The following is a 12,539-nucleotide window of genomic DNA, read 5'->3' as shown; positions in this document are numbered from 1 at the left end:
ACCTCCACTCAGATTTCCTGACTCAGTATGTGACCGGTATTAGGTACATAATAAATATTAAATCTATTTTTAATAATGTGATGTTTGTTCCAGGTAGTTATTACTACATAAAAAGCACCCTCATTTCGTGTCTTAAAGCAACAACAATCATTTCTTTTGCTTAACGTATCAGAAATTTGGACAAAGCTAAGCAGCGCCAACTTGCCTGTCTTCCACAGAACATGAGCAGGGATGGCTCCAAGGCTTGAATGACTCTACAGCTTGGGCTACAAGGATTTGAGAATTTACTCTGTTATGTATCTGGCAATTGATACTGACATTTGGCTGGGTCAATGGGGCTGGCAGCCATAACAACCGCATAGGTCCTCCCGTAAATCTGCTTGGTCCCTCCAGCGTATCAGAGGGGCATAGGACAGCATTCTGAAAGGCAAGAAGAGGCATCTGCCACTTCCTGAAGACCTGTGCTGGGAAATAGGCACAGCATCATCTCCCTCAGATTCTGCTGGAAATGCAGGCACAGGTCTGTACTTAAGGGGAGAGAAAATAAAGTGGACGGAGTGTCAAAGAATGTGGGGGCCCTATTTGAAATCTACAGTAAAACTGTAAGTTTTTTGGAAAAACATTAGTTGTGAATGATCTATCTCCGTATGACTGGACTCTTCACAATAGATGTTTCATAAATATTTTGTTAAGTGCAGTAAAGAAATAAAATAGGTTATGGTTAAAATGGCATAATTCTGTTACTGGTCATGAGGGAGTACCAGGATCCAGACTTATCATTTCACTATAAGCAAATAGGACACTGGACAAAATACGGGAAATGATTTGTTTCAAACATGAGACAACAGTCAGCAGTGGACTGTGCTCCCAAAGAGAAAAGAAACGTTCAGTGAGATCTATGGATACCACAGCTTTCTGCTGGGAATCAGTTTCTGGACTGTGACACAGTGGAGAGAAACCCAAAAAGAATCAAAAGGTCTTAATATTTTGAAAAGATCACACAAGTTTGGGGAGGCAGAGAGACTAGAATTTAAAGAGACTATTAGGAAGATGCAATGCAGAGAAGAGCTACAGAAATCTTGAGACTCTAGCTTCAGGCTAATCTAATCATAGGGTGAAGCTCTGCAAGTCTAGGTAAACAATCTTGAGGGAAAGAACAATTACTGAGGAATCAAAACAAAAGTTCAGACTAGTTTGGGTGTCATCTCAGTTGTCAAAGCCAGAGGGTTGGAGACCCACTTGAGTACACTGGGTATCAAGTTAATACCACTAATGGTAATGTCTTAGTAGTGGGGAACAGCCTGAGAGAGAAGGCTACTCTGTGTTTGCTCTAGAAAATTGTGAAAAGTAACTCTAGTAAGGATCAAGCTGGGTAACAAATAAGGGTATGATGGAATAAGCATTTGGCACAGGAGACATTCACTTTTCATGTCAGAGTCCTGGTTCTGCTTCCCATTCAGCTTCCTGCTAATGTATACCCCTCCCCAGGCAGCAGGTGAAGGTTCAAGTTCTTGGATCCCTGCTACCCATTTAGGGGATCCAGATTGAGTTCCTGGCTCCTGACTTTAGCCTGCCCTAGCCCCAGCTGTTGCAGGCATTTGGGGGATGAACCAGCAAAGATAAGGTCTCTCTTTATCTTTCTGCTTCTCCCTCTTCCTTTCAAATAAAATAGTTTAAATATACACACACACACACAGTGGGCCACTGTTGTGACATAGCAGGTAAAGCTACCACCTGCAATGCCAACATCCTATATGTGCACCAGTTTGGATCCCGGATGCTCCACTTTTTTTTTTTAAGATTTATTTATTTATTTGAAAGTCAGAGTTACACAGAAAGAGGAGAGGGAGAGAGAGAGAGAGAGAGAGGTTTTCCATCCACTGGTTCACTCCCCAGTTCGCTGTAATGGTCAGAGATGCGCCAATCGGAAGGAAGGAGCCAGGAGCTTCTTCTAGGTCTTCTACACAGGTGGAGGGGCCCAAGGCCTTGGTCCATCTGCTTTCCCAGGTCATAGCAGAGAACTGGATCAGAAATGGAACAGCCAGGTCTCAAACCAGTGCCCAAGCGGGATGCTGGCGCTTCAGGTGGCGGCTTTACCCACTACACCACAGCACCAGCCCCTGCTCCACTTCTGAAATAGCTCCCCACTCCCTGCTAAAGGCTACAGTTACAGTCATCTGGGAAGTGAACCACCAGATGGAAGATCTTTCTTTCTCTGTTTCTCTCTCTTTCCCTCTCTGTAACTCTTTCTAAAGAAATAAATATTAAACAAATAAACAAAAACGGGGCCAGTGTTTTGGTGCAGTGGGTAGAGCTGCCTGTGAAGCCGGCATCCCATATGGGCACCCGTTTCTGTCCTGGCTGTTACCCTTCAGATCCAGCTCCCTGCTAATGCTCCTGGGAAAAGCAGTGGAAGATGTCCCAGTGGTTAGGCCTCTGCACCCACATGAGGAAGAAGCTACAGGCTCCTGGCATCTGCCTGGCCCAGCCCTGGCAGTTGCAGCCATTTGGAGAATGAACCAGTGGCTGGATGATCTGTTTTTTTCACTGTCTCTCCCTCTTACTTTAATTCTCTTCAAAATAATTAAATAAAAAGACTCTATAATGGCCAGATTCCAATTTTTAAAAATTACTGGAAATGTGACTAATAACAAGTAGAAAAATCAGTCTGCAGAAACACTCTGGGGGGCAGGTGTTTTATCTAACTGTTAAAATGCCAGCATCCCATGTCAGAGTATCTGGGTTTGATACCCAGCTCTGGCTCCTGACTCCAGCTTCCTGCTGATACACACCCTGAGAAGAGTGGTAATGCTCAAGTAATTAGGTCTTGCTACCTATGGGGGAGTCCTGGATTGATTACCAGCTTCTGGCATCAAGGAAGATCCTTCTGTAAGCCTTGCTTTTCCTCCAGTAGGCTAGCAGAGGATACTGGAGTAGTCAACACACAGAACTTGTGCAAGGCTAAAGACCATTGCGATTTTATTGCAGCCTGGGCATTTCACATCCGTGAAGTAAAAACAGGTTGGGAGTCAGGCCCTATTTGAGTTTCCTCTTCTGGAGACATAGAGAGGAGATCCTTTGCTAGATGCATGTTCTCTTATGGAGGTCACCACCAGAAAGGCTGTGAAAGTGTTAAAAATTCAAATAATTTAAAAGATGGTAGTAAATGAGAAAAAGAAAAAAGAACAGGACAAATGATAATATGATCATTTTAAATCCAAAGCTAATAATTACATCAAATACAAAAGGTCTAAACACTCCAGTTAAAAGGTGGAGATTACCAGTCTGGATTTTTAAAAAGCATTACCCCCAGTGCTGTGGTGAAGTAGGTTAAGCACCTGCCTGCAACACCCGCATCCCATATGGGCACTGGTGTGAGTCCTGACTGCTCCACTTCCTATCCATCTCCCTGCTAATGGCCTGGAAAAGCAGTGGAGGACGGCCCAAGTACATGGGCCCCTGAACCCATGTGGGAGGCCCAGCAGAAGGTCCTGGTTCCTGGCTTTTGGCTTCAGATCAGTTCAGCTCCAACCACTGCAGCCATCTGGGGAGTGAACCAGTGGATGGAAGACGTTGTGCTCCCTCTTTCTCTGTTCACAGAAAAAAACTAAAAATAGAAGATACTTTTCTCAACCAATTAAAGGGCATCTTCAAGAAACTCACAATACCATATTAATGATGAAAGAAAATATACTGTTTCTATATGTACAATAGATAAATTCCCATTTTCACCAGTACTATTCACTAAAATCACTTGGGATAGTCTTTTTCAAATTTTTTTAAAATTTAAGTTATTCAAGTTTCATGTATTTCATATATACAGAGTTAGGAACATAGTGATACTTCATCCCCCACCCTCCCTCACACCCATGTGCCAACCCGTCTTCCTCCTCCTTCTCACACCCCCACTCTTCTGAGATCAGATGAGATCGGGCACGTTCAGGATGGTATGGCCATAGACTCACACCCCACTCTTAATTTTTATAAAGATCTATTTTCAGTTTACTTAATGGTCATATAGTTAACCTTACACTAAGTAAAAGAGTTCAACAAGAAGTATGAAGAAAAAAAAAAAAAACCACTATTCCTCAATGGAAGAGACAAGGGCTGTAAACAATTATCGAATCTCAAAATGTCCATTTTACTCCATATGGAAAGTCTTACTGCTAAAAATACTATATATAATGATAAAAACTTTGCCTTTGAACAAGATAGACAAAATAATCACTTTTTTAAAAAGATTAATTTATTACTTTTAAATTAATTTGCTTATTTTATTTGAAAGTCAGAGTTACACAGAAAGAGGAGAGAGAGAGAGAGAGAGAGAGAGAGAGAGAGAGATCTTCCATCCAGTGGTTCACTGCCCAATTGGCCACAATGGCCGGAGCTGCGCCAATCTGAAGCCAAGAGCCAGGAGCGTCTTTCCAGATCTCCCACAACGTGCAGGGGCCCAAGGACTTGGGCCATCTTCCACTGCTTTGCCAGGCCATAGCAGAGAGCTAGATTGGAAGAGGAGCAGCCAGGACTAGAACTAGCGCACATATGGGATGCCGGCACTTCAGGCCAGGGCGTTAACTCTCTGTGCCACAGCACCAGCCCCTATTTATTTATTTGAAAAGCAGAGTTACACAGAAAGAGTGTGCAAGCAAGATCTTCCATCCACTGGTTCACTCCCCAAATGCCAGCAATAGTTGGAGCTGGGCCCATCCAAAGCCAGGAGCCAGGAGTTTCCTGGGTCTCCCACATGGGTGCAGGGGCCCAAGCACCTGAACCATCTTCTGCTTCTTTCCCAGGCACATTAGCAGGGAGCTGGATTGGAAGTGGAGCAGCTGGGACTTAAACTGGTGCCCATATGGGATGCTGGCACTGCAGGTGGTGGCTTTACTCGCTACGCCACAGTGTCAGCCCCTAGAGACTGGCTTTACCCTCCTGTCTGGACCAACTGAAAAAACTGGAGAGAGTTTAGGAACAACCGAAATGAGACACAAATGAAATGAGTTGTATAATTGGCCCAGCTTACTGCCTGGATTGATCTTCCAGGCTGTGGTGCTGAGAATCAATCTCCTTGGGATGAGGAGATGGAGCTGGTATCACTGGTGGTTCGAAACTTTTAGGGTTCACAGGGCAGAGTACTAGGGCAACACACAGAGAGAACCCTGGACGTCTACAGAGGATCCCTCCTGAGGATCCAGATGAATACTGATCAGCTTGTACTTGTGAGAAAAGTACTCAAATCTGGGGACAGGCAGACTAGAGGGAACTATTTAGAGCACACACAGGCCAAGAATAGCACTTGTTCCTATCAGACAGGAGAAATAAGCTGCTATATTTCAGAGGATGTAGAGCAGAAACAAACACTTTCTATATTCACACGTGTGGTTTTCCATGCTGAGCAGTTCTGCAGGTCTCTGGGTATCATGTGGGTGTCTGCTATGGTCTGAGCAGCTGGAGTGCCCTTTCCAAAGCTCATGTTGCAATTTTATTGTCAATGTAACAGAATTTTGGTATTCCAAGGTGTTTAGGTCATGAGGGCTCCACCCTCATGATGGACTAAGGCGTTATTTTGAGAGTGGGTTAGTTGTTGCAGGAGTGGCTTGTCAAAAAAGCAAATTCAGCTTCTGCTTGTTTAAGCTCCTGCCCTCTTGCTGTGCCACGCGCTCTTTCTTCCCCTGTGTGATGACGCATCTGCCTTCACCAGACACCGGCACCTTGATATGGAACTTCCTGGCCTCCAGAACTGTGAGAAATCAATTTCTTTTCTTTACAAATCTCTCAATGTGTGTTATCCTGCGATAGCAGGGGTAAAACAAGAATGAAGACCATCTCTTACAGTTTAACTCTGTTCTGACACTATCTACAAGGAAATAGGATCAGACACACAGAGTAAGGGCTCACTCCCACAAGACTACCCCCACTTCAGACCCCAAGTGCCAAGTCCAGGCTGTCACCTGTGCATCTGTCTGACTGGCTATAAACTCAAGGTTCCCACAAACTGCTCCTGAATGTAATCATTTTCTACAATAGCTCACAGAATTCAAGGGAACACTTTACTTACATTGACCCATTTATTAAAAAGGATACAACTCAGTGCGAGTACTTAGCTTAGCAGTTCAGACACTTGTGTCCTACATGGGATTACCCAGTTTTTGTTCTCAGCTCTAGCTCCTTCCTCGAGCTTCCTACCAATAGAGATCCTGGGGGGCAGCATTGATAGATCAAGAAATTGGGTTTCTGCTACACATGTGGGAGACCTGGATTGTATTCTTGGCTCCCAGCTTTGGCTCCAGCCCAGCCTTAGCCATTGTGGGAATTTGGGGTATGAGCCACCATGTGGGAGCACTCTCTCTCTCTCTCACTTCTCTCCCTCTCATAAACTTTTTCTAAAAATGGATACAACTCGGAGCTGGCGCTGTGGCACAGCAGGTTAAAGCCCCTTCTTGCAGCACCAGCATCCCATATGGGCGCCAGTTCCAGTCCCAGCTGCTCCTCTTCTGATCCAGCTCTCTGCTATGGCCTGGGAAAGCAATAAAGTGGCCTAAGTGCTTGGGCCCCAGCACTCACGTGAGTGACTTGAAAGAAGTTCCTGGTTCCTGACTTCTGATCAGCTCTCTCCAGGGGGATGAACCAGTGGATGGAAGACCTTTCTCTCTGTCTTTCCCTCTGTCTGTAACTCTACCTCTCAAATAAATAATAAAATAACATCTTTTTAAAAAAAAGTCTGAATGCATTTCTTTGTGTATAGATTACTACTTAAAGTTAATTTTGAAATGCTAAGAATAAAATTTTAAAGTATAAAATATATATTATTCATATTTTACATAAAGCAAGATATTATGACATAGTTCACTTATATTTTGCAGTTAATAGTTTAACCTCTAACTATTACTTTTAAAAATATTTATTTATTTATTTGAAAGGCAAAGTTACACACAGAGAGAAGGAGAGGCAGAAAGAGAGAGAGAGAGGTCTTCCATCCACTGGCTCACTCCTCAATTGGCCACAACGGCCAGAGCTGTGCCGATCTGAAATCAGGAGCCAGGAGCTTCTTCCAGGTCTTCCACATGGGCGCAGGGGCCCAAGCACTTGGGCCATCCTCCACTACTTTCCCAGGCCACAGCAGAGAGCTGGATCAGAAGTAGAGCAGCTGGGACTCAAACCAGTGCCATGCGCATGCCAGCACTGCAGGTGGTGGCTTTACCCACTATGCTGCAGTGTGGCCCCCAACTATTGCTTTTTTTAAAAAAAAGGTTTATTTATTTATTTATTTGAAAGTCAGAGTTGCAGAGAGAGAGAAGGAGAGACAGAGAGGGAGAGAGAGAGAGAGAGAGAGAGAGAGAGAGAGAGAGGTCTTCATCCGCTGGTTCACTCCCCAATTGGCTGCAACGGCTGGAGCCCCGCCAATCTGAAGCCAGGAGACAGAATATTCTTCCAGGTCTCCTACATGAGTACAGGGGTCCAAGCACTTGGGTCATCTTCTACTGCTTTCCCAGGCCATAGCATAGAGTTGGTTCAGAAGTGGATCAGCCAGGACTTGAACCAGCCAGCGCCCATATGGATACTGGCACTGCAGGTGGTGGCTTTACCCACTATGCCACAGTGCCGGTCCTCCAACCCTTACTTTAAAGCATGGATTCTAGCAGGAGATTTACCTCATTTTCACAATGGTTATCTTTCTACAACGTAAAATATAATTTTTTAAAAAAATTCAATATTCTAGGAATACATACCTTATTACAGATGGATAAATATGTAGGTGCAGGCTTTTGGTGCAGCAGTTAAGACGCCACAGGGAACACACACATCTCAGAACAGGCTTCATGAAGAAATCACTTTTGAATACTTGAGAGGTGAGTATGAGTTCAGGAGACAGATTCCAAGAGTATAATACAGGGTAAGGTGTGACACGAACACAGGGCCATGCTGTGCAAATTGGTGAAGACTTCAAAGTGTTAGGAGAAAGAGAACAGATACATTACTGAGAATCACTCTATTTGAAAAGGCCATAGTGAGTTTTGATTAACATATTCTTCATGAAACCTTCACCACAATCAAGACCGTGAACATAACACCACCTCAAACAATTCTCTCCCGTCCCTTTGTAGTCTCCCTCCCAGCCCTGCCCCACTCCACACCATCCTGAAGCAACCACTAAGCTTCTTTGTGTCCAACAAAGCAATTAGCATTTGTCAAGAAGTATATGGAGATAGACTCAGGCTTTACCCACTCCCTGTCTTTGGCTTCTTTCACTTTCAGGATACTCATGTTGAGCAGGCCCAGCTTCATGGGCGTGTGACCTGCATGTCCCACAGAGCCTTGGTGCTTAATGTTCTATAGTCACATTTGTGAAATGCTTTTTAATAAACTTGTGCTTATTTTCATTTATTTGAAAGGGAGGTAAGGAGGAAGAAAGAAAGAGCGATTGAGACAGGCACATCTTCCATCCACTCATTCACTCTGCAAATGTCCACAATAGCTGGAGCTGGGCCAAGCCAAAACCCAGAACCCAGAAATCAAGCCTGGTCTCCCATGTGGGTGGCAGTTACCCAAGTACTTCAGCCATTACCTGCTGCTCCCCAGGGTGTGCATTATCAGGAAGCTGGATAAGGAGCAGAGTCACAATTCAGATCCTGGCACTCTTATACTGGATGTGGGCTTCCCAGGCTGTGTCTTATGGTTCCATGAAATGCTTGCCCCTGCAATTCTTAATAATTTTTGAACAAGGGGACCCACATCTTCACTTTGCATAGGCCCACAAAAACTATATATCTGGTCCTGAATTAGAGACTCATCCATGTGTGGCTACAAGTGTATTAATAGTTTATTCTCCTTTATTGCTAAAAGCATTCCATTGTATGGATATGCCATAGTTTGTTTATCCATCTGTTCACCTGTTGATAAACATTGGATTTTTTTGCAGTTACAAATATAGCATCTATGGACATTTGTGTACATGTGTTTATATGTAGATACACCATAGGTAAATATTTTAGTGAAGAAAGCCTGAGTAACATGGTAAGAGTTATGTCTTTTTTTTTTTTTTTTTTTTTTGACAGGCAGAGTGGATAGTGAGAGAGACAGAGAGAAAGCTCTTCCTTTGCTGTTGGTTCACCCTCCAATGGCTGCCGCGGCCGGTGCACCACGCTGATCCGAAGGCAGGAGCCAGGTGCTTCTCCTGGTCTCCCATGGGGTGCAGGGCCCAAGCACTTGCGCCATCCTCCACTGCACTCCCTGGCCACAGCAGAGAGCTGGCCTGGAAGAGGGGCAACCGGGACAGAATCCGGCGCCCCAACCGGGACTAGAACCCGGTGTGCCAGTGCCGCAAGGCGGAGGATTAGCCTATTGAGCTGCGGCGCCGGCCAGTTATGTCTAACTTTTAAAGAAGCTGTCAAACTGCTTTCTAAAGTGGTTGCACCATTTTAATTTCCCATCAACTGTTTATGAGAGTTTCAGTTGCTCCACATCCAGTCCAGCACTTGGTATTGTCAGCCTTTGAATGAATAATAAATGTGCTATCTCATTGCGATTTCAAATTTTCTTTTGCTAATGACTAATGATACTGTTTTCCCACATGATTATTTGTCAGTTATATATACTTGATATTCACATCTGTTGCCCATTTTTAAGTGGATCAATTTGTTTATTATTAAGTGTAAAGAACACTATATATATATATTTGGATGCAAGTCCTTTATCACATATATGATTTGCAAATATTTTCTCTCAGTTTGCAGGTTGTTCTTTTATTTTCTTAATAATGTCTTTCAAAAAGAAGTTATCAATTTTGATGAAGTTCTATTTATCAGGTTTTTTCCTGGATAAATTATGTTTTTAGTATTATGTCTAAGAAATCATTGCTTAATTCAAGGTCACAAAGATTTTGTCCTGTTTTCTTTTGGAAATTCAATAGTTTGAGGTTCTGCAGTTAGTTCTATGATTCATTTGCAGCTTATTTTTTTAATATGGTATGAGCTTCAGATTTCCCCTTACAGATATTCAAGATATTACAGGTGTTCCAGCACCATTTGTTGAAAATCTATCCTGTCTGTGATGACTTGCCTTTGTACTTTTATCAAAAATGAATTGTCAGGCCGGCACTGTGGTGTGGTGGGTAAGTCTCCACCTATAGTGCCTACATCCCATATGGGCACTGGTTCATGTCCTGGCTGCTCCTCTTCTGATCCAGCTCTCTGCTATGGCCTGGGAAAGCAGTAAAAGATGGCCCAAGTCCTTGCGCCCCTGTGCTTACATGAGAGACCAGGAGGAAGCTCCTAGCTCCTGGCTTCAGATTGGCCCAGCTCTGGCCATTTCGTCCATTTGGGAATGAACTAGCAGATGGAAGACCTTTTTCTCTATCTCCCCCTCTTTCTGTCTGTAACTCTATCTTGCAAATAAATAAATAAATAATTTTTTAAAGAAAAAAAAAAGAATTTTCAGGGATAGTATTGTGGCATGGTGGCTTAAGTGCATCCTTCAGCACTAGCGTCCCATACAGGTACCAGTTCCACTCATGGCTACTTCACTTCCAATTTAAATAAAAAAAATCTTAAAAAAAAAAAAAAACACATGGAATAAAGAAGTATCCTTCATCCTTCGCAGCTTTCTCCCTCTCTGTAATTCTGCCTATCAAATAAACAAAAATAAATCTAAAAAAAAAATACGATTGTTTACGAAAAAAATTAATTGTCCAGGGGCTGGCATTTAGATACCATTTAAGAAGCCCGTGTCTCATGGGGTGGGCTGCGGCACAGTGGGTTAACGCCCTGGCCTGAAGCACCGGCATCCCATATGGGAAGCTTTCCTGCTGTTGCCTGGGAAAGCAGTAGAAGATGGCCCAAGTCCTTGGGTCCCTGCACCCGCGTGGGAGACCCGGAAGAAGCTCCTGGCTCCTGGCTTTGGATCTGCGCAGCTCCGGCCGTTGCAGCCAATTGGGGAGTGAACCAGCGGATAGAAGACCTCTCTCTTTCTCTGCCTCTCCTCTCTTTGTGTAACTCTGACTTTCAAATAAATCTTAAAAAAAAAAAGAAGAAGAAGAAGAAGCAGCCCATGTCTCATATCTCAGCTTTACGATTGGGTCCTGACTCCAGCTTCCTGCTACTGCAGATCCTGGGAGTGAGGGTGGGGTGGCAGTGGTGATGGCTCAACTAATTGGGCTTCTGCCACTGAATGTGGGATGCCTGCGTTGAGTGTCTAGGTTCCAGCTTCAGTCTGGCCCAGCCCCAGCCAATGCAGGCATTTAGGGAGTGGGCTAGCAGCTGGGAGTGTGCTCTCACTCTTTCTCTCTCTCTCACCTGTCTTTGTCTCTCTGCCCCTCAAAAATCTTCTTGGTTTAAATAAGCTATCCAATAATTCTGTAATATTTATTCTGTTCCATTAATAGATTTGTCTTCATGCCAATACCATGTATCTTGGTTACCATAGATTATAACAAATGTTGAAATCAGATAGTGTTAATGATTTGTATTAGTGATGTGTAACATTTATGTTCTTCATATATCATGATAGAAATTGACTAAGCATGAGGTATGGTTACCTCAACAGTATATAAGCAATGTTATTACTAACAAGAAGTGGTGTCATTAATTTAGGAGAAAAAGAACTTAAATTTTTAACTAGGTTCTCTTTTTCTATGTATCATAAAAGGAATGAATATGAGAAAGAAAGTTGAGTAGGTTTTTTGTGAAATGTAGCAGGAATGGTAATGAAAGCACAATTAAGAGCAAATATGCAGAAAGGGAATGAGAATTGCAATATGAAGAGTGAGAAAGCTGTAAACACAGAGATAGTCATCTAGAAATTACTAAATTGAGCACTGTGGTTTGGAAAGAATATTGAAACTCATTTAACCCACTCTCCTTGTTTTGTATTCATGTGAAAACTGATATACAGTGAAGTCCTTCTAGAGCTCATCTAGAATTTCCTTTAGAACAAAATCAATCACACAAATTTCATTTTGGGCTCTCATTGAAAGTCAAGACTTCGCAGTAAAATCTTCCTGACCTGTGTAGTATTGTAAATAAGAATTTTATTCCTGAAGAATCATTTTACATCTTACAAATTTGATTATAAAAACAAAATAAAACATATACATAGGCTATTATAAAAATAATTCCAATATAAAAAAGAAGAGCTTTTTAAATTCACTTGGGAGAAAATTGTCTATATCAACACAGATATAGTCTGGGAACTTCAGAATGAACATGCCATTTTTTCTTGCAAATCTCCTGAGGTTAAACATATGCCTTTTTCACTCTGCTACACTGAATAACCTTCAAAACCGGAGACTTCTGCTTTGAAAAGTCTTTGAATGGTAAATGCTGAGGAGAAGTAGATTCTTTGGTGAGGTCTTTGTAAAGATCCTTCAAGATGCACTAGCTATGGACCAAGTCAGGGGATTGCCATAAACCCAGACCAGCTGGTAAGCTAATCCAGTTCCTCAGTTTGTGGCATCCATCAGCTGCTCAGAAAGAAAAGATATGATCTTTACAATAGAAAAATAGAAGCAGTAGAAGTCACAACTTGAGCTCTAATAAATTGGAAGA

The sequence above is a fragment of the Lepus europaeus genome, chromosome 14 (assembly GCF_033115175.1).
Source record: "Lepus europaeus isolate LE1 chromosome 14, mLepTim1.pri, whole genome shotgun sequence".
Taxonomy (NCBI): Eukaryota; Metazoa; Chordata; class Mammalia; order Lagomorpha; family Leporidae; genus Lepus; species Lepus europaeus.
Note: the sequence above shows the minus strand (reverse complement) of the source record.